The 22,261-nt window shown below is 40.3% G+C and overlaps 1 pseudogene; it reads left to right on the plus strand.

Annotated features, from left to right (window-relative positions):
* The first annotated feature begins 3,268 nt into the window (after window positions 1-3,268).
* Window positions 3,269-12,640, plus strand: LOC127121306 (uncharacterized; annotated as a pseudogene).
* The last annotated feature ends 9,621 nt before the right edge of the window (window positions 12,641-22,261 follow it).

The raw sequence follows: 22,261 nt of genomic DNA on the forward strand, positions 1-22,261 counted from the left end.
GATGATGGCAGAACTGTGCCAGGAATTCAAGATTGAACACCACAATTCTTCTCCCTATCGTCCGAAGATGAATGGGGCGGTTGAGGCAGCCAATAAGAATATTAAGAAGATTGTGCAGAAAATGGTGGTAACCTACAAAGACTGGCATGAGATGTTGTCGTTTGCATTGCATGGGTATCGAACCTCGGTGCGCACATCTACTAGGGCAACGCCTTTCTCCTTGGTATATGGAATGGAAGCCGTGTTACCGGTTGAGGTCCAAATTCCCTCTTTGAGAGTCCTGGTGGACGTGAAATTGCAAGAGGCTGAATGGGTAAGGACCCGGTATGAGGAGTTAAGCCTGATTGAAGAAAAGAGGCTGGCAGCCATTTGTCATGGTCAGTTGTACCAGCAACGGATGAAGCGTGCTTTTGACCGAAAGGTACGACCTCGGGTATATCACGTAGGTGATATGGTGCTGAAAAGGATCCTTCCTCCTCAAAACGATCGAAGGGGAAAATGGACACCCAATTATGAAGGTCCATTCGTGGTCAAGAAGGTTTTCTCTGGCGGAGCCTTGTTGTTAACGACCATGGATGGCGAAGATTTTCCATCCCCTGTGAATGCGGACGCAGTTAAAAAATACTTCGTATAAAGAGACCCGCTGGACAAAAAGAATAAAATAGTCCAGGCAAAAATGAGCATCCCGGCGAACAAAAAAAACAGAAAGAAAAGGTTTGGGCAAAAATTAGGGATAAAAAAAAAGAAAAATTGTACACCCGGCAAGTCGAAAACCTGAAAGGGCGACTTGGGCAAAAAAGGGTATCCCGGTGGACTGAAAACCTGAAAGGGCGGTCCAGGCAAAAGAGGGATTGAAATGAACAACTGCGTCTGGCATGATCGTTTGTTGCTTTGGTTAAGGCACATGTATAATACCCGGTAGGAATCAATCAGAAGCGTCTTATTCAGAAGGCAGAAAGCACGGAGAGTCTGAGGACATATGGGGTGTAACCGAGTTGGAACTCGATGAGATCGTGGTTTCACATTGCCATTAGGATAGATTTTTCCTTTTGTGCACAATTACCTCTTTTCAGGAATTGCTTCCTTTGTATTGCTCAGTTTGAGCCACACTTTTTCAATCAATAAAATGCGTATTCAGTCAAATAATTTTTGTTTTTGTTTTTCATTACCGCTTTGATTGCAAAAACGTCCAATTATTTTTGATAAAGAATCCTTGCATTTTAAGACATACAGGTCCCTTCCAATGCATGTTTATAAGATTGGAAATTTGAAATCTTATTCGGAAGGTTGAGTGACCCAAGTGTTGAAATCTTGACACGCCTGGGGCACGGTTTTATCTAACGATCTCTTTTGCAGGTACTGTTAGATATTTTCACTCACTTGCAGGTTGTGATGTGAAGCCTTTTGACGAAACAATCCCCATGGAGTCCGATCAGGGACGAATGAATAGGAGAATGGTGGAGAAGAAGACGGCGAGTGTAACGCCCAAAAATAATTATTTGTTATTTTTAATATTTACGTAATTATTGTGGTTAGTCGGAAATTAGTCGAAAGTCGTAGAAATTATTATAAGAAATAATAATATAATTGTGGTGTTATTTGAGTAAGTGGGCTTATCATTGTGTGCTAATTAGTAAAATGAGAGGTGTTATATTAGGCCCATTAGAGATTAGGATATTTAGTTAATTTAATAAAGAGAAAATAAAAGAGGTGATAGAAAAAGAAAAAAAAAACAGTAGTGGAGAGAAGTTAGCAGAAGAGGAATTGGAGAACTGTTGTACGAACGAGAGGGAAGGAGAAGAAAACTTCTGGAATCCGATTCTTAGAGCAACCTTCGATCCAAAATAATAAGGTAAGGGGGGTTTATCGTCGTTTAATGGGTATTATGGGTTAACATGTAATGGGTAGTGATGAACCGTTGATTTGACCCTAATTGGGATGTTGAATGCTGAAAAATTGTGTTGGATAGGTTGTGTTAAAACTGAAATTGAATCTGTAATTGGATGGGTAGTGATTTTCCGAAAACGTAGCTTCTTACGGAATTGGAATCGGAGGTCCGGAAGTCCTCCAACGGCGGAAAATGCGGAGAATTCTGCATTCTGCTTCGTGTTAGCGCAGGAACAGCTTTCTGTCTTGCGTTAACCGGTTAACCCAGGGTGTTAACCGGTTAACACTGTTATGAATTGTGAAAAAAAATTGCTGTTTGTCTTGCGTTAACCGGTTAACACTGTTAAAATTTGCCAGGAAGTGTATTCTGTCCTGCGTTAACGGGTTAACCCAGAGCGTTAACGGGTTAACGCTGTTGAAAAACTGAAAAATTTCATTCTGTCTTGCGTTAACGGGTTAACCCAGGGCGTTAACGGGTTAACGCTGTTGAAAAGCTGAAAAATTGTATTCTGTCTTGCGTTAACGGGTTAACCCAGGGCGTTAACGGGTTAACGCTGTTGGAAAAGTGAAAAATCGAATTGCTCAGAATTTAATGAAGTTCGTCGGGGTGAGTCGGGTAATATTATAGTTAATTTTGATGAGTAATTTTGTTGGGTTTATGTTATGAAGTGTCGATACAAGTATGACTGAGTTGTTAAGTTATTCCGTGTACGGAAAGTTGTTAAAGATACTGAGTTGTAAGCTTGGTGAGCCAAAGTTGATTATAAGTTGATTATGTTGAAAACATTATTGTGTTGCTATTATTATTATGTTGTCGGAATTTTAAAGTCGTGTATGTCATGTAAATTCATATGCATTAAGTCGGAGCTTTGCTCACACCACGTTGGCCTGAATTGGCAAAAGTTGAAAGTTGAAGGCTTAAGCCTTGATGCCTCGTTAAATCGGCAAATTTTAAGTTGGGAGTTTTACTCCGAATGGTACCACATGCATGACGAGTCGAGTCTCATTAGAGTTGCATTTTTGTTGGTTTGTTGTATGGGTATTTAATTGAATTGAGAAGTGGTGTTTGTGTACGATTCTTAATTACTGTATTGTTTTTCATATACTGATTATAATTATTGTAACTCACCCCTTCTATTGAATGTTGTCCTTATGTGACAACATGCAGGTAATCCTGAGAAGTAGCCGGTTACCGTTGGTCGGGTCAGTGGTCAGTCGCTCTGATACGTAGCACTCGGGGGGATTGTCGCGTGTCTGCTTTGTGGATCTTTTAATTGTGACTAAAATTTAAATTGTTTGAAGGATTATAGTTGTTTACTCTTTAAGTTAAGTCGTATTTATGTTGCCTAAAGATGATAAGAATTTTTTTATGAATCCGCTGCGTAAGATTTTATGAAGTTGAATTATTGGAGTGAATGACATTGTTTTGTCGAATTAAGAAAAGTGTTACATATTGTTATGATTCCTTAAAGTGGAAATTGTTTAAAGTTGAACATGTAATATTCCATTTATAGAAAATTTTACGACTCTGATTTTGTTGTTATAACTCGTGGGTAGAAAATGGGGTGTTACATTAGTGGTATCAGAGCAGGTCGGTCTGTCCGGCCAGTTGTCGTGTCGTTACTGTCTAACAATTGGGTATTGTTACTAATCTAACTTTTAAGTTGTGTTGTAGTGATAAGTTGAAATGGCTGGAAGGAATGACGCTGCAATGGCTGCCGCAATGCAAGCGATGGCACAAGCTGTGCAGAACTTGCCAAATGCTGGTGGAGATGCTGGATCACGTAGCTTGGCGACTTTTCAAAGAGAGAATCCGCCGGTGTTTAAAGGGAAGCATGATCCAGATGCAGCCTTGGGATGGTTGAAAGAGATCGAGAGAATCTTCCGTGTTATGGATTGCACTCCAGCTCAGAAGGTTCGGTATGGTACTCACATGCTAGCAGTCGAAGCTGATGACTGGTGGCTAGAGACTCACGAGAGGTTGACCGTGGCAGGTGAAGTCATTACTTGGGATGTATTCCGTAGGGAATTCATGAGAAAGTATTATCCGGAAGATGTCCGTGGTAAGAAAGAAATTGAGTTCCTTGAGCTGAAGCAAGGAAACATGTCTGTCACTGATTATGCTGCAAAATTTGTGGAGTTGTCCAAATTTTATCCTCATTACACTGGTGCTGGTGCTGAATTTTCAAAGTGCATCAAGTTTGAAAACGGACTGCGCTCTGAAATTAAGAAGGCTGTTGGGTATCAGAAGATACGCATTTTTACTGAATTGGTTGATAGCTGCAGGATATTTGAATAAGACAATAATGCTCATTACAAGATTGTCAGTGACCGCAGGGGCAAGCAACATCAAAACCGTGGCAAGCCGTATGATGCTCCAGTGGGAAAAGGGAAACAAGGAGCTGCTCCGGCTCAGAGGACTAGTAGGGGAGGTGCTCCTGCTGGTATAGTTTGCTTCAAATGTGGTCAGGCTGGTCATAAGAGTAATGTATGCACTGCTGAAGTAAAGAGGTGTTTTCGCTGTGGTAAGACTGGCCATGCAATAGCTGATTGCAAGCACATGGAAATGATTTGTTTTAATTGTGGCGAAGAAGGGCATATTGGAAGTCAGTGTCAGAAGCCAAAGAAATCTCAAACTGGAAAGGTGTTCGCATTGACCGGAACTCAAACCTCCAGTGAGGACAGACTTATCCGAGGTACATGTTTCATAAATGGTACTCCTTTAATTACTATTATTGATACCGGTGCTACACACTGTTTTATTTCTGCTAACTGTGCTCGAAGACTGGGTTTAAAATTGTCCGCTTTGGATGGTGAATTGATTGTTGAGACCCCAGCTAAGGGATCAATAACTACTTCTTTGGTATGTTTAAAATGTCCTTTGTCGATCTTCGATAAAGATTTCTATGTTGATTTAGTATGTTTGCCGTTGGATGGGATGGATGTAATTCTTGGTATGAACTGGTTAGAGTATAATTATGTTCATATAAATTGTCATCATAAGTCGGTGAGGTTTTCCACTCCTGAAGAGGAAGGAGTTGACTTATTACCTTTCAGAGAATTGCGAAAATTGATGAAAGAGGGAGCTCAGATGTTTTCTTTGATGGCGACGTTGTCGGTTGAGAGTAAAGCTAAGATTGAGGAACTGTTAGTGGTGAAAGAATTCCCTGAAGTTTTTCCTGATGAAATTCCTAGTGTGCCGCCAGAGAGGGAAGTTAAATTTAGTATTGATCTGGTACCTGGTACTAGGCCTGTTTCGATGGCACCGTATAGAATGTCGGCATCTGAATTGTATGAATTAAAGAAGCAATTGGAAGACTTACTTGAGAAGAAGTTTATAAGACCAAGTGTGTCACCGTGGGGAGCTCCAGTGTTGCTAGTAAAGAAGAAAGATGGTAGTATGACGCTTTGTATTGATTATAGACAATTGAATAAAGTAACGATCAAGAATAAGTATCCACTACCGAGAATAGATGATTTGATGGATCAATTAGTGGGTGCCTGTGTGTTCAGTAAAATTGATTTGAGATCGGGCTATCATCAGATCAAAGTGAAAGATGAAGACATCCAGAAGACAGCGTTCAGAACTCGGTATGGACATTATGAGTATTCTGTGATGCCTTTCGGTGTGACTAATGCGCCGGGAGTATTTATGGAATACATGAATCGTATTTTCCATACTTATCTGGACCATTTTGTGGTAGTATTTATTGATGATATTTTGATTTACTCTAAGTCCGAAGAAGAACACAAGGAACATTTGAGATTAGTGTTGGATGTTTTGAAAGATAAGAAATTGTATGCGAAGCTGTCCAAGTGTGAGTTTTGGTTAAGAGAAGTCAGTTTTCTCGGCCATGTAATTTCAGGAAAAGGTATTGCTGTAGATCCTTCCAAGGTAGAAGCTGTATTGCAATGGGAGACTCCTAAGTCGGCTACCGAGATTAGAAGCTTTTTGGGATTAGCTGGATATTATAGAAGGTTTATTGAAGGATTTTCTAAGTTAGCATTTCCGTTAACTAAATTAACTTGTAAAGGTAAAGCTTTCGTGTGGGATGTTCAGTGCGAAGAGAGTTTTAATGAATTAAAAAGGAGATTGACGTCGGCGCCGGTTTTGACTTTGCCAAATCCGGGGGAACCGTTTATAATTTACTGTGATGCTTCATTGATGGGTTTAGGAGGTGTGCTCATGCAAAATAATAGAGTAATTGCTTATGCGTCGCGACAGTTAAGAATTCATGAAAAGAACTATCCTACGCATGATCTTGAACTTGCTGCTGTGGTGTTTGTGCTAAAAATCTGGAGGCATTACCTTTATGGTTCCAGATTTGAAGTTTTCAGCGATCATAAAAGTTTAAAGTATCTATTTGATCAGAAAGAGCTGAACATGAGACAACGTAGGTGGTTAGAATTGCTTAAGGATTATGATTTCGGTTTGAATTATCATCCAGGAAAAGCAAATGTTGTGGCCGATGCTTTAAGTAGAAAGACCTTGCATGTGTCGGCAATGATGATTAAGGAGTTGGAATTAATTGAGCAATTTCGTGATATGAGTTTGGTTTGCGAAGTAACCCCGCAGAGTGTAATGCTAGGAATGCTAAAGATTAATAATGATTTTATGGATAGTATCCGAGAGGCACAGAAATTGGATGTGAAATTAGTAGATATCCTTAATCGTTGTGGTCAATCAGAGAAGAGTGACTTTAAGATTGATGCGAGAGGTGTGTTGAAATTAGGGGACAGAATTTGTATTCCTGATGACGCGATTTTGAAAAGAAGCATTCTAGAAGAGGGTCATAGAAGCAGTTTGAGTATTCATCCAGGAGCTACTAAAATGTATCAGGATTTAAAGAAAATATTTTGGTGGCCCGGAATGAAAGAAGATGTGGCTCGTTTTATGTATGCGTGCTTAACTTGTCAGAAGTCGAAGATTGAGCATCAGAAGCCTGCTGGGTTGATGCAACCGTTGGAAGTTCCAGAATGGAAATGGGATAGCATTTCGATGGACTTTGTAACGGGGCTGCCTGCTACTTTAAGAGGGCATGATTCGATTTGGGTGATCGTTGATAGGCTCACGAAGTCGGCTCACTTCATACCTATTAACATCACTTACCCAATTGCGAAGTTGGCAGAGATTTACATCCGAGTAATTGTAAAGTTGCATGGTGTTCCTCTGTGTATTGTGTCGGACAGAGATCCGAGGTTTACATCGGGATTTTGGAAAAGTCTGCAAGATTCGTTGGGCTCTAAGTTGAGGTTGAGTTCGGCATATCATCCTCAAACTGATGGCCAAACTGAGAGAACTATTCAGTCATTGGAGGATTTACTGAGAGCTTGTGTTCTTGAACAAGGAGGTTCGTGGGACACTTATCTTCCATTGATCGAGTTCACATATAATAATAGTTACCATTCTAGTATCGGAATGGTGCCTTTTGAAGCATTGTATGGTCGTAGATGTAGAACTCCGTTGTGTTGGCACGAATCTGGTGAGGGTGTAGTACTTGGACCAGAGTTAGTTCGAGAAACTACCGAGAAAGTGAAGTTTATCCGAGAGAAGATGAAAGCTTCTCAGAGTAGGCAGAAGAGTTACCATGACAAGCGGAAGAAGTATTTAGAATTTCAAGCTGGTGACCATGTGTTTTTGAGAGTCACGCCTGTGACCGGTGTTGGGAGGGCTTTGAAGTCTAAAAAGCTCACTCCTCGCTTCATTGGTCCGTATCAAATCTTAGAACGAGTTGGAAAAGTTGCTTATCGGATGGCATTACCACCTAATCTTTCGAATTTGCATGATGTATTCCATGTGTCGCAGCTTCGGAAGTATGTCTCAGATCCGTCTCATGTGGTTAGTATGGATGATGTGCAAGTGCGGGATAATTTAACAATGGAGACAAAGCCTGTACGAGTTGAAGATCGTGAAACAAAGACTCTTCAAGGAAAAGAGATTGTGTTGGTTAAAGTCGTTTGGTTGGGAGCTGCGGGCGAAAGCATGACATGGGAATTGGAGAGCAAGATGCGAGACTCCTATCCTGAGCTGTTTGAAGAAGGTAAATTTTCGAGGACGAAAATATTCTAAGTGGGGGAGAGTTGTAACGCCCAAAAATAATTATTTGTTATTTTTAATATTTACGTAATTATTGTGGTTAGTCGGAAATTAGTCGAAAGTCGTAGAAATTATTATAAGAAATAATAATATAATTGTGGTGTTATTTGAGTAAGTGGGCTTATCATTGTGTGCTAATTAGTAAAATGAGAGGTGTTATATTAGGCCCATTAGAGATTAGGATATTTAGTTAATTTAATAAAGAGAAAATAAAAGAGGTGATAGAAAAAGAAAAAAAAAACAGTAGTGGAGAGAAGTTAGCAGAAGAGGAATTGGAGAACTGTTGTACGAACGAGAGGGAAGGAGAAGAAAACTTCCGGAATCCGATTCTTAGAGCAACCTTCGATCCAAAATAATAAGGTAAGGGGGGTTTATCGTCGTTTAATGGGTATTATGGGTTAACATGTAATGGGTAGTGATGAACCGTTGATTTGACCCTAATTGGGATGTTGAATGCTGAAAAATTGTGTTGGATAGGTTGTGTTAAAACTGAAATTGAATCTGTAATTGGATGGGTAGTGATTTTCTGAAAACGTAGCTTCTTACGGAATTGGAATCGGAGGTCCGGAAGTCCTCCAACGGCGGAAAATGCGGAGAATTCTGCATTCTGCTTCGTGTTAACGCAGGAACAGCTTTCTATCTTGCGTTAACCGGTTAACCCAGGGTGTTAACCGGTTAACACTGTTATGAATTGTGAAAAAAAATTGCTGTTTGTCTTGCGTTAACCGGTTAACCCAGGGCGTTAACCGGTTAACACTGTTAAAATTTGCCAGGAAGTGTATTCTGTCCTGCGTTAACGGGTTAACCCAGAGCGTTAACGGGTTAACGCTGTTGAAAAACTGAAAAATTTCATTCTGTCTTGCGTTAACGGGTTAACCCAGGGCGTTAACGGGTTAACGCTGTTGAAAAGCTGAAAAATTGTATTCTGTCTTGCGTTAACGGGTTAACCCAGGGCGTTAACGGGTTAACGCTGTTGGAAAAGTGAAAAATCGAATTGCTCAGAATTTAATGAAGTTCGTCGGGGTGAGTCGGGTAATATTATAGTTAATTTTGATGAGTAATTTTGTTGGGTTTATGTTATGAAGTGTCGATACAAGTATGATTGAGTTGTTAAGTTATTCCGTGTACGGAAAGTTGTTAAAGATACTGAGTTGTAAGCTTGGTGAGCCAAAGTTGATTATAAGTTGATTATGTTGAAAACATTATTGTGTTGCTATTACTATTATGTTGTCGGAATTTTAAAGTCGTGTATGTCATGTAAATTCATATGCATTAAGTCGGAGCTTTGCTCACACCACGTTGGCCTGGATTGGCAAAAGTTGAAAGTTGAAGGCTTAAGCCTTGATGCCTCGTTAAATCGGCAAATTTTAAGTTGGGAGTTTTACTCCGAATGGTACCACATGCATGACGAGTCGAGTCTCATTAGAGTTGCATTTTTGTTGGTTTGTTGTATGGGTATTTAATTGAATTGAGAAGTGGTGTTTGTGTACGATTCTTAATTACTGTATTGTTTTTCATATACTGATTATAATTATTGTAACTCACCCCTTCTGTTGAATGTTGTCCTTATGTGACAACGTGCAAGTAATCCTGAGAAGTAGCCGGTTACCGTTGGTCGGGTCAGTGGTCAGTCGCTCTGATACGTAGCACTCGGGGGGATTGTCGCGTGTCTGCTTTGTGGATCTTTTAATTGTGACTAAAATTTAAATTGTTTGAAGGATTATAGTTGTTTACTCTTTAAGTTAAGTCGTATTTATGTTGCCTAAAGATGATAAGAATTTTTTTATGAATCCGCTGCGTAAGATTTTATGAAGTTGAATTATTGGAGTGAATGACATTGTTTTGTCGAATTAAGAAAAGTGTTACATATTGTTATGATTCCTTAAAGTGGAAATTGTTTAAAGTTGAACATGTAATATTCCATTTATAGAAAATTTTACGACTCTGATTTTGTTGTTATAACTCGTGGGTAGAAAATGGGGTGTTACAGCGAGACGTACGACGATCCTTGGAATTAATCAAGAAGACTCTTCAAAGTCTGAAAATTAAAAAGTCTGTATAATTCCTAGGAGTTCGATCTTCGTCAAGTACGGAGTGGTTGGGAATATAAGGTGATGAATCAGAAAAGTCCCGACGAGTCTGGGAGTTCTCAAAATTGGAAAGCTGACATGGGAGTTGGATATGAATACCATGGTTCGACGAGTCGACGGGTGTTCAGTAGCAGATTTTCCTCCTCCCCAAGCAGAGTTGGAATGACTAATTCCCCAGCAGATTCAAGGTCTGTGGATTCCCTAGCAGGGTCAGGATGGTTATCCCCAGCAGGTTTTAGATTGATGCTTCCCCAGTCGCCAGGCCTGAAGGTTGTTACTTCCTAGCGGAGGTATCTGTGGGTGGTGGTTTCCCGAGCAGAGTCTGGAGTGTTGCATGCCTAGCAAGTCAAAGACTGTTGTATCCCCACAGAGTGCGTTGGTGGGTCTTTCCCCAGCGGTGCCCCAAGAGGATCGGGTGCAAAGGAGGTTTTCCCCCAGCAAGGGTTTCCTTTTTCCCAGCAGCAGTGCTATTCCCCAGCAGGGTGGAAATCGGAATGTTGACGAGTTCCTCAGCAGAGTGTCTCGAGCTCCCCAGAAGAGTCCCTTGAGGGGGATATCTGTTATACATTCATCATGTAGAATAAGCATAGCATATTGCATAATAAATCGCGTAGCATTTCCATGATTATGGAGCATTACGCTAAAAAATCAATCATGCATCAATATTGCAAGCATAAGCTAGTCTCAAACCGTGGTTATCGGTTGAGAGGTGGTTTTTTGCCCAAAGGTGAAGGTGTTACTCCGAGGAGTTCGGCACCGTATTTTAATCAGTAGTTATTCCCCAGTAGTGTGATATTGGAGGAAGGTTTCTGTCAAACAGAGATGGGAATGTTAATCAAAGAAGTTTCGGGGTTCAAAAAGAAAAAATAAGAAGGAATAATCCCCAGCTAAACGCGAAGTGTTCGTTGGCTAGGGTGGAATAGAGAATGGCCGGTTCTTGGCTTGTTATCCCCAGCATGGGTCGTTGGCACGCGTGCCGACTCACTTATCACGGTTCCTTTTTGCCGATGCTGATAGGCATGAAGAGTTTTTTGGTATCCAGACCGAGATGGTAGCCAGACCAGTTTTCCGGTATCCAGACCGAGATGGTAGCCAGACCAATCTTCCGGTATCCAGACCGAGGTGGCGTTCGGGCCAGTTGATGGGTATTCCGACCAGTTTCCCGGTGTTCAGACCGAGGTGGTATCCAGACCAGTTTCCGATTTCCAGATCGAAGAAGTTCTCAACAATCAGGATGAAGAACTTGAGGCATTCCGGCCAGTTTCCGATTTCCAGATCGAAGAAGTTTCCAACAGTCAGGTTGAAGTACTTGTGGCACCCAGGCCAATCTTCCGGTGGTCAGACCGAGGCAGGTATTCAGACCGATGCGGCGTTCAGGCCAGTTCCGATTCTCAGATCGAAGAAGCTTCCGAAGTTCAGATTGATGCAGCTTGTGGCACTCAGGCCAGCCGAAGTGGTGTTCAGACCAAAATGGTGTTCAAACCGAAGTGGTGTTCAGACCGAAGTGGTGTTCAGGCCAATTTTTTGTGTTCAGGCTAATCTCCCGGTATTCAGACAGACATCAATACTCTCATATTCCGAGGTTCAGTATGCAGACTGACGAGCGGCGTTCAGGCCATGGTTATCTCTGTGTTTCCGTTTATCCATACGTTTTGTTCGGTATTCAGGCCGACTTTCTCCGTACCAGACGGATTCTTCTTTCGAGGTTGTTTCTTTACCGATTCTGACAGGCACTGTTAATTATTTTCCCATCAGAGGGCAAATTGTTCGTCTGTTCTTGGTATTCAATCCCTCTTCACCCTGATCATCTGAAAGCCAAGGCTATTCATATCGACAGGTTCACAGTGGATTGAATAGGGGCAGCTGTAACACCTCAAAATTTGCCCTCCTCTTTTGGGACTAGCTTAGCATATTGCATTTCATTTTTAGGTCATTAGTCATTGCATATTTGCATATCATATGGCAACATTGAGCAAGTCATCCTCTTAGGTCTTGATCAGAAGATAAAGAGGTTAAAAGATTCAAGCCTGAGGGTCTCATGGATTGATCACTAATCATCTGAGGGTGTGTGCTTCAAATTAGGGTTTCTCGGTTCCCCAAGGAGATTGATCATCATCTTGGTTGCAAGGGTACATCATCATCATCATGGTCTTGTCATCACCAAGAGATTCCTTATGCTTGATCAGTTCCTTGAGATTAGGGTTTTGACCACTGGTCAACCCTAATCATCTGCATTGTGCCAATCAGGGCTTGTCAAGGAGATGAGGTTCTCATTGAGGTGGGGATCATTTATTGGTTTCATTGAGCTTATGGAAGCTAGGGTTTCATTGTGGAGCCATTTCATCAGGAGTTTGAGGCTCAAGTTCATTTGTGCATGGCCAATTCATCTATCAGTCAACAAAAGTCAACCAGAGGTCAACTGATGGATTTGGAGGTGGGAGAGGGTTAGAGACACTTCATTCATGTTCAAACAAGTTTAATTTGACATTTCAAACATCAACAATGAAGAAAATAAAGTCAGATGGAAACTTTCCAAAAATAGAAAGTGACTTGTAATTCAAAATTGCCAAAAATGGAAAGGTTTTATCCTTAAAATTACATGTCCAAAAATGCTTCAAATGAAATTTTGTCCAAAATGAAAGTTGTAGATCTTTCTCTCACCTTTCCAAAAAGTCCAAGAACATGAATTTCTCATTTGTGGTTGGCAAGTTATGATCAAATCATTGTCAAGAAAAGTTGAATTTCAAAAGTGCATAACTTTTGATCCACAAGGCCAAATGGAGTGAGACTTTTTGGAGCAAATTTCTTTTGATGTCCTCTATCCAATTCATGCATCACATTTCATTAAAACTCATCACACAAAAAGTGCATTTTTCACTTGAACCTATTTTGAAAATTGGAGGGAAAAGTGCATTTTGAGAATTATTCATTGTTTTCACTCAATTCCACTTGCATTAGCTTAGAAACCACATTTCTGAGGTGAATTGAAACTAAATTGGCACTGTTACATTGGTTTTATGCATTTGAGGGTGAAATGCTAAAATGCACAAAAACTTCCAATTCACTTAATCTTTAGCATTAACACTAAACATGATTACCAACATCATTAACAACACATATATAAGGCTAATGCTAACCGTTTTTGTGATTAACAATCATTCATCTCAGATCTAGATCAGAAAATTGCAAATTCTCTCAACTTTTTCTCTTCATTTTTCTGCAAATTTTTCATAGAACCTTGCCTAGTTCTTCATTGCTCCATCATTCACAAGCACTTTGGAGTGGAATTGAAGCAAGGAATGACCATTCTCAAGCCAAATCGAGGACTGTAGCAAGAAGCTTCATCAATGGCAGCTGAAAATTTGAGCTAGATCGTGCAAGCTGAACTCCCAATTCTTCATCCATTCCATCATATATGAGCTAGGGATCATCTGTTTTTGCCTTTGAAGACTTGGAAGCTGCGATTTCACATCTGCATCTTCATAGAGGTCAGATCTCGAATCCTATCATTCTTGAAATATTGATGTGCTTTCTATAGATCTTGCCATGCTGAATGTACTGCGCTTTGAATCGTTGATTTTCATTGAGAATTGAATGAGTTCTTGTGATTTTAAGTTTGATAACCAAAACTTCTTTTGATCGATCCAAGCATGTTAGTTAGAATTAGGTTTAATGGATCTTGGATTGTTAATGTGCATGATAAGACGATTCTATTGGTATGATGCTTGTGATTTTCCTTGCGAAATTGTTCTTGAGTGATGAACATGATGAATGTCACATGAACCCTAACAATTTGTGTTTCCAGATCGTGTTAGATCCTTGTCCTCGCTGTTTTGCATGTTTTCATTGTTTATATGCCATGCACCAATTGGACATCACCACCTGTATTAGTGAAACGGCGCGTTTCGCTTGAAGCGCGCCACGTTTTGAAGGCGAACATGGATCGATTCCATGCTGAGACATTTTCACTTTTGGTTTTTTGGCATTTTCTCATCATTATGCATCCATGTTCATGCTTGGTTCATGTTGTTTTTTATTTTTTCATGCCATTCCAAAATTCATATCTCAATGAATACTTGTCCAAATCACATGAGGTTTTTTCCATTGTGTTCCTTGTGATCTCTAGTATTTTTTGATGATTTTTATGAAAATTGTGCACGTGTGGAATCTGTTTGGGCTTAGGGTTTATGTGAACATGTGTTTTGTTACACCTTGCTTACCATTTTGATCATGAAATGATGATGCTTAATCCAAAATTCTTGAAATTTTATGTGTAAACTAGACACCTTGAGGAGCATTTTGGTATAGAGTTTGTGATTTTTGCATTTCTGGTTTGTGAGATATGATATGATCAATATGGGTGTGACAATGTGTGTCACACCATTTCTTGTCTAACTTCCTTATTTTATTTGCCATGCCATATGAACTTGAAATGAGCTGAATTTTTGCATGTTGATGCTTCTGGAGGTTAGGTTTGAGCATGATTTTTTATGGAATTTTTGAGTGTATTTCCAATTTGTTTGAGAATTTCCTTTCTGTTTGACCAATTGTGGACCTTTTGTGAGTCATGATCTTAAATGATTTGTGAAATTCTTGATATGTATTGGATGGACTTGAAATTTTGTGGAGGTATTATAGACATCTTGAAGTTTGTCATGGCTTTGATTTGGTTCAATATCTTATACCAATTCTGTTTTGTGCTTGCTTGAAGTTGATGCATGTTTTGCTGCCTTGTATGAGCTTGTTTGAGTATGCTTTGACTTGATGATTTTAATTGACTTTCTTCCCTTGGTCCAAATGACTTGAAATTTGGTGTGTAGGTCATGTTATGAATGCTGTTTGACCATGATTTTTCTGGAGATTTATTGAAATGTTTGTGAGTTGATTTAAATTGGAGCTTTCTGTTTGGTCCTATGAGGTTCTAAATTACATGCTTTGCACTAAATGCTTTATGAAATGATATTGGTTGATGATGTGAATATGAGATCACTTGGATTTGTTTCTTATTTGATTGAACTTGATTTTTGATGATTTTCATGTTCTGTTTTGGTTTATTGCTCCCATTTTGACCCTAGGCCATGTCCTAGTGGTTAGTGCTTAATGTTTGAGTTGTGTTTTCAGGACAAAAAGCATATGGCATGGAGGAATTAATTCACTTGGCTTGAGTTGCTTGTTTTGATTGATGTTGATTAACATTAAGTTTGTTTTGTAGGTGGCTTCTAAGTCATTTGTGTAGGCATTGCTTGTGTACAGTTAACTGTTCACTTTTAGTTTGTCTGTTTGACTGTTTGAGCTGTGTACTGACTGAGTTAGATTGATTTCAGGTACATTAGTTGCTATAGTTCATTGTGAACTTGCTTTTGCTGTTGCTTGGTTGCTTACCCAATTGAGGTATAGCATCACTAACTCCATGTAGTCTGGAAGACCTGGCCTGTTACTTGGCCAGGCACCTGTCTGAAGTCCTCCTTAAGAGGCAATGCTTGTGATTGTTTATCTTTGTCCCCAAGCAGGAAAAGACCTTTGATAAGGCAATTGGCAGATACAAGAGATGTGCAATCCATCTCTTGCTATTCTTGTTGAGTCATCCCTTTGCTCACACAACTGGTGTTGATGCATTGTGGATAGTAACCCAAGATCCTTGTACAGTTGTACAGTTGAGTCAGTGTCATAAGTGTAGAAGGGTTCCCACTTTCTGAACCCACACTTCCTTTGTCTAAAGCTCTCCCTGGCCAGGGATAAGAGCTGTGAGGCACACCCCTCACTTCCTATTTCATCTGCTTCACCCTAACTCTCAATGTTAGGGTTAAGAGCTAACATCACCTGATACAGTTGGTTTGCTTTTGCAGCCTAACCCTTATGTGGGCCCACTTTGTCTGTATATAGTGTGTGCTAATTGTGAATGTTTGCTTTGTTTTGATTATGCTTGCATGCTGTGCTTTGCCTGTTTAGGATTAGCTTGCTGCTTGTGCAAGTAGATAGAAAACTCAACCTAGGACCATTGTGGAATACATGATAACTGTTAGGCTCGAGTCAGTCTCCCTTCTAGTTGGTCATTTCCCAGTCTCTGGTTAGGAGAAGGTTTCTCCCTTGTTCAGGGGAACTACGTTGCCCTGATCCTCATACCAGATGAGGTACGTAGGCAGGAGGTCGTTCGAGATCTCTCCGAGCACCCTTTTTTTCTTTTTGCGTGTGTTTGCTTGACAGTTACAAGGCTCGAGTGTCTGACTCCTTAGTAACTTGTTGTTTGCTTCTTCTCGTGTGTGTTAGGAGACGGATGTAAGCCCAGCAATTGGCATTCCGTATCCTTTTGTTGTGTGCTTGGAGTCCGGTATAAGTCCAGCAAGTGGCATCTGGTTTCCAGTGTGGGTTTGTTTGGTTCGGAGTCTGATGTAAGTCCAGCGATTGGCATTCAGATCCCATGTTTGCCTGTTTGTGTGTTTTTTTTAACGTCTCAGCGTCTGTGCGTGTGTTTTGTTTCGGCGTGCGTGAGCCGAACTACGGTAGCTCTGATTCTCATTCCAGATGAGATACGTAGGCATAGGATGCGATATCCTAGCGAGCCCTCTCCCCTCTTCCTCCACCTGTGTTGTCTTCAGTGTGTGTGTGTGATGTTTGTTTTAGCAACCTTTTTCTGTCTTTTGAGCGTGGATCCCGTCGAGTACGACGGATGCGTAGGGATGCTAATACCTTCCCTTCGCATAACCGACTCCCGATCCCATTCTCTTTGGTCGCGAGACCATGTCTTTTCCAGGTTTACTTCGAGCGTTTCCTTTCCCTCTTTTGGGATAAATAACGCACGGTGGCGGCTCTGTGTAGTTTTTGTTCAAGCCCGCCGGTTGTTTTTTGCGGATGCGACACCCAGCAGGGGTGTGCGTGGGTAGTGTTTTCCCCAGTTTTCTTCCCCAGTAGATCGAGTTCAGTGGAGTTCATCCTCAGTGAGGGTTACTCTTTCCTCGGCATCAGTGTTACCCCAAGCAGGGTTGGAGATTGGAGCGATATCGAGTTCCTCAACAGAGTTGCTCGTACCATCCCCTGAGGGGGATACTTTTTATACATTCATCATTTAGAGAAGCATAGCATATTGCATAACTAATTGCATAGCATTTCCATGGTTATGGAGCATTACGCTACAAACTCATGCATCAGCATTACAAGCATAAGCTAGTCTCAAGCCGTGGTTACCATTTGAGAGTTAGTTTAGCCGGTTGGTGAAGATGTTACTCTGAGGAGTTTGGCATCGTGATTTTGAATCAACAGTATTCCCCAGCAGGAGTGACATGAAGTTGTCGGGGTTCAAATGCGGTGATCAGGGATCATCCACGCGAAAGAAAAATATTTGTGTAAGGGTCCAAGAAAAAGAAAAAAAGAATCAAAGAAGTTTTTGGGGTTCAAGAAAAGCAAAAAATAGTAATAATAATTCCCAGTGGAGCGCAAATTGTTCGTTTGTTCTTGGTATTCAACCACTCTTCACCCTGATCATCTGAAAGCCGAGGCTGTTCATATCGACAGGTTCACAGTGGATTGAATAGGGGCAGCCTGTTCGTGGTTTATCTTTATTATTCCCAGCAAGGGTCGTTGGCCCGCGCGCCGCCTCAATTATCATTTTCCCTATTTCTGCCGATGCTGACAGGCATGCAGGTTCCCGGTATTCAGACCGAAGTGGCATCCAGGCCAATTTTCCGATGTTAGGATCGAAGAAGTTTTCGACATTCAGGTCGATGCAACTTGTGGCATTCAGGCCAGTTTTCCGATATTCAGACTGATGAACGGCATTCAGGCCATGGTTATTTCTGTGTTACCATTTATTTTGGTATCCAGGTTAATGTTCTTTTCGGTATTCAGACCGACTCTCACCGTACCAGACGGATTTTCCTTTCAAGACCCCCTCTTTGCCGATTCTGACAGACATTGTTACTTCACTTCACTTTAGCGCAAATTTTCAGGCTTTTATTGTATTCAATCCCTTGACACCTCGAAAGTGCGAAAGCTGCTGCTATCTTCTTTTCGGGTCTCCAGTGGATTGAATAGGGGCAGCTATAACACCTCAAAATTTGCCCTCCTCTTCTTGAGCCTAGCTTGGGGCATTGGATTTCATGTTTTAGGGCATTAGGCATTGCATTTTGCATCTCATATGAAAATGAAAAGGTCATCCTCCAAAGTCTTTTTCAAAGATGGGGAAGTTAGATGGTTCAAGCCTGAGGGTCTCTATAAATTGATCATCAACCATCTGAGGGTGGCCTCCAATTAGGGTTTCTTGATTCTTCAAAGGTTTTGAGCATCATTTTATCTGCAAGGAAATATCACCATCATCATGGTTCTATCATCATCAAGGGTTTCAGAATTCATCCTCAAGTTCATCTGGATTAGGGTTGTGACCTCTGGTTAACCCTAATCAATGCAGTTCTTCCAGCTAGGGTTTCTCAAAGAGATGAGGTATTTTCTTGGATGAGGGTCACATGATTATTATAAGGGGCTTACATGATCTAGGGTTTCATTTTGAAGCAATTTCACCAAGTGGTAGAGGCTCAAGTTGATCAAGACATTTCAAGGTCATCTGAGGACCAAAAGTCAACTGTGCTGTAAACTGAGGGCTATGAGGTGGGGAAATGAGTTGAGACACCTCAATCATGTTCAAATGGGGTCTATTAATCATTATAAACATCCATCTTGAAGATTCAAAGGTCATGGCAAAAGTTACTAAAAATGGAAAATGGCCTATAATTCAAAGTTTCCAAATTTGGCAAGTTTTTGGTCCACTTTCAACTTGAATTTTCAATGTCAAAGAAGTTTCAAATGGATTTGTGGTGAACATGAAAGTTGTATATATTTGTCTCCCCTTTCCAAAAAGTCCTAATTCATGTCCATATGATGAATGGTTGAGGAGTTATGGTCATTTGATCACAAAGTGTGCATGGAAATTCAAAATGGCATAACTTTTGATACAATGCTTCAAATTGGTTCATTCTTTTTGAAAAATGCTTCTCATGTTCAAGACATCTCAAAATGACATTATTTAACTCAATTGTGCAAGCTAAGCCTCAAGGGATTATGGTTAAAAATCACATTATTTCACATTTGTTCTAAGGATGATATTATGATACAAATAAAAATTCACAAAGAACCAAGGCAAGGCTTCACTTCAGCATTCTTCATGGACCATATTTGAGTAGAAATGAGCCCTTGCCATGCATGAAAGAGGCGTGTATATTCATTGTTTCACACATGTGCAAAATGAATCAAATCTTCACCATTCATTCTTGGCTTAAGATACAAGCTAAACAATCTTCAAATCATGACCCTTGGTTGTTCTTTAGTGGATTAAAACTCTAGCATGGAGCTGAACACGTGCATTATGGCCATGGGAATGCAATTTTCATTTTTGGCAATTGGCATAACAACTCACTAATCATGATTAGTGAATGGTTAAAATGATTATCAGTGTCATTAGCAAGGAGTATAAATAGTGAAACCCTAATCATAACTGCCATAACCAACTTTTCAGATCTAGAACTCAAGAAATTCTCCAAAATTCTCTCTCTTCGAATTTTCATTTTCTTCATACAAACCTCAAAGATCATTGCATATTCTTGATCCTCATGCTTCACTGATCAAGAATCATCCATTGTTTGGTGCAATTCATCAAGAAATCGAGCAGTTCATTTGCATTCTCATGGCAATCGGATTTGGAAATTGAGGCATGTTCAAGAGGTTTCAACCATTTCTTTTTGCATAAAGCTTCAAAGGAAGTCTATAGGAGCTGATCTGGAGCAGCTGAGCACGCGAGGACACGATTTCAGAAAGCTCCATTTCCAGGTGACTTCAATTTCACTTTCTCCTTTTGCTGTTTTTAGGTTATAGGATGGTAGATCGTGTTGTGTAGATCACAAATATGTGTTTAGAATTAAGTTTGAGTGAGAATTCAGGATTTAGTGATGACTGGAAGTTTGGATCTAGAAACTTTCTCTCTTTGATTTGCAAAATCTAGGAGGAATTAGGAGAAACTAAGGAGATATTTGGAATCAGCATGGAGAGACGAGTAGAATGGTATAGGTTTGAGGAATTTCTGGAAAAAATTGTGGTGGCGCCGCCGTGGGAGCCACCGGAGTCTCATCGGGGAAGACTACAGGAGCGGAGCTCCGGCGTCTGTGTGTTGTTAGGGTTTGGCTGATGTAGGCGCCATGTGGCTGCGTGCGTGGGAGATTGATTGGAGGAGAGTGGTTTGACTGAAGCCACGCGTGCGTTGAATGGTGAGTGGGATGCTGAGTGGTTTAATGAAACACTGCGTTTCATTTATTCAAATGTGGAGCGTTGATCCTGAACGCGCGCCGGGTCCAATGGTTGATGTTTTTTCCAGTTCTATTCAAATATTCTGTTTCCCTCCATTTTTCCATTTATATTTCAATTGTTTTGGTCATTTTGTTTAATTCATAAAAAATACAAAAATTGTCCAAATGAGTCCCAATTTTTTCTCATAGTTTTGTATTGATGTCTACTTTTTTATGGTGTTGAATTCAAGAATTGTTGATGTCTGGATTTTTATATGGGAAGTTTTGAAGCAATATTGTGCCAAATTGATCTAGTACATTCAATGCATTGTGAAATCCTCAATTTTGAGCTTTCTGATCCACTCTTTTGCATACATGACATTCATACATGACATGAATTTTTGGTCATTGGTTTGGATTTTTTCTCACATGTTATCATCATTTTTGACACAGAGAAAAATGTGACAATTTGTGTCACATTTTTGACATTGAATTGGTGCATTTTTGTTCACATAGCATTTGAAACATTTTGGATTTGATCTTTTGCATATTGAACATTCATGGCATAAGGAACTTATACAAAAAAATCCCAAAGTCATTTCATGCATTTCTGATTTGATATGAATTTTCTAAATTGGAAGTTCATTTTGTGCATATTTTTGGTCATTACATTACATAGACTAGTTGAGGCACTTGATTATTGATTTGATGCTGGTCCTTTTGAGGACATTGGAGGGAGTGTTTGAATGTATGATGTGCAAAAGGATGGGTCCTGGTTTGGTCATTTGGTTAGGTTTTGAGTCTTGTACATAAACTAACTTTGGCTTGTTTTTCAGGTTCGGATACTCACCATTTATGATTGGGTTTGTTCTCACCTTGTGAGATACAAATGCATTGAGTTCTGACCTATTTTTGTTTTGTAGGGGTTTAATTGATGTGGTGAGCTCATGAGCTCATTTGAGTGCAAAGGTACTTATGCCTTGGATTGTGTAATTGTTAGAGGGTTTCATTGCTTGTCTTCTGGTTGTATGACTGAAGTACTAACTGTTTAGTCTTTGTACAGGTACCTTAGTTGCTTGCTTGCTTTAGCTCTTGCTTGAGCCTTGGATTGTGGTTGACACACCACTCAGGTAGTTAGCTTCTTACTCCATGTAGTCTGAAGTCCTGTCACCTTTTTGGCAGGCATTTTGCTGGAAAGTCCTCCTTCAGAGACTCTGTTTGTGTTTGTTTAAAATTGTGCCCAAAGACCTCCAAGAAGAGGCATGTGTTATTTGATAAGACCTCCAAGAGAAGAGGCAATTGACGGATAAAAGGGATTAGTAGCCAATCCCCCGTTATTCAATGTGTCGTTCTTTATGCTTGCACTACGTGCTGAGCTTCTGAACATGTGCCCCAGATCTTTTGTCCAGAGTCTGTCAAGTGGAAAAGGATCCCACTTTCTGGATCCCCACGCTTTCTGTGTCATGAGCTCACCCTGGACAGGGTTAAGAGCTATGAGGTCTCATCCTCATTACCATTTTGATCTGCTCACCCTGACATTCAATGTCAGTGGTTAAGAGCCCATTTGATTACCCTTACAGTTTGGCTTGTTTGTCGAGGTTGATATGACCCCTATTGACTAAAGCCCACCCATTGTTTGAGACTCCTATATGGATATAGTGTGTGATGCTTGTTCACTTGTGTTGGTGTGTTTATTTGCTTTCCTCTTCTCATCTCCATTTCTGTAGGAGTCGTACGATTAACTTTTGAGGCAGTTGAACGTATGTAGAGTTTAGACTTGAATTGACTCGCTTCCTGTGTGAGTTAAGTTCTTGTTAGAGACCTCAACTTAGGGATATTGATTGCATGACAACTATTAGGCTCGAGTTTCAGTCTCCCTATTAGTTTGTTGTTTCCCCGGTCTCTGGTGTGGAGAGTGTTTT

The sequence above is a fragment of the Lathyrus oleraceus genome, chromosome 2 (genome assembly GCF_024323335.1).
Source record: "Lathyrus oleraceus cultivar Zhongwan6 chromosome 2, CAAS_Psat_ZW6_1.0, whole genome shotgun sequence".
Taxonomy (NCBI): Eukaryota; Viridiplantae; Streptophyta; class Magnoliopsida; order Fabales; family Fabaceae; genus Lathyrus; species Lathyrus oleraceus.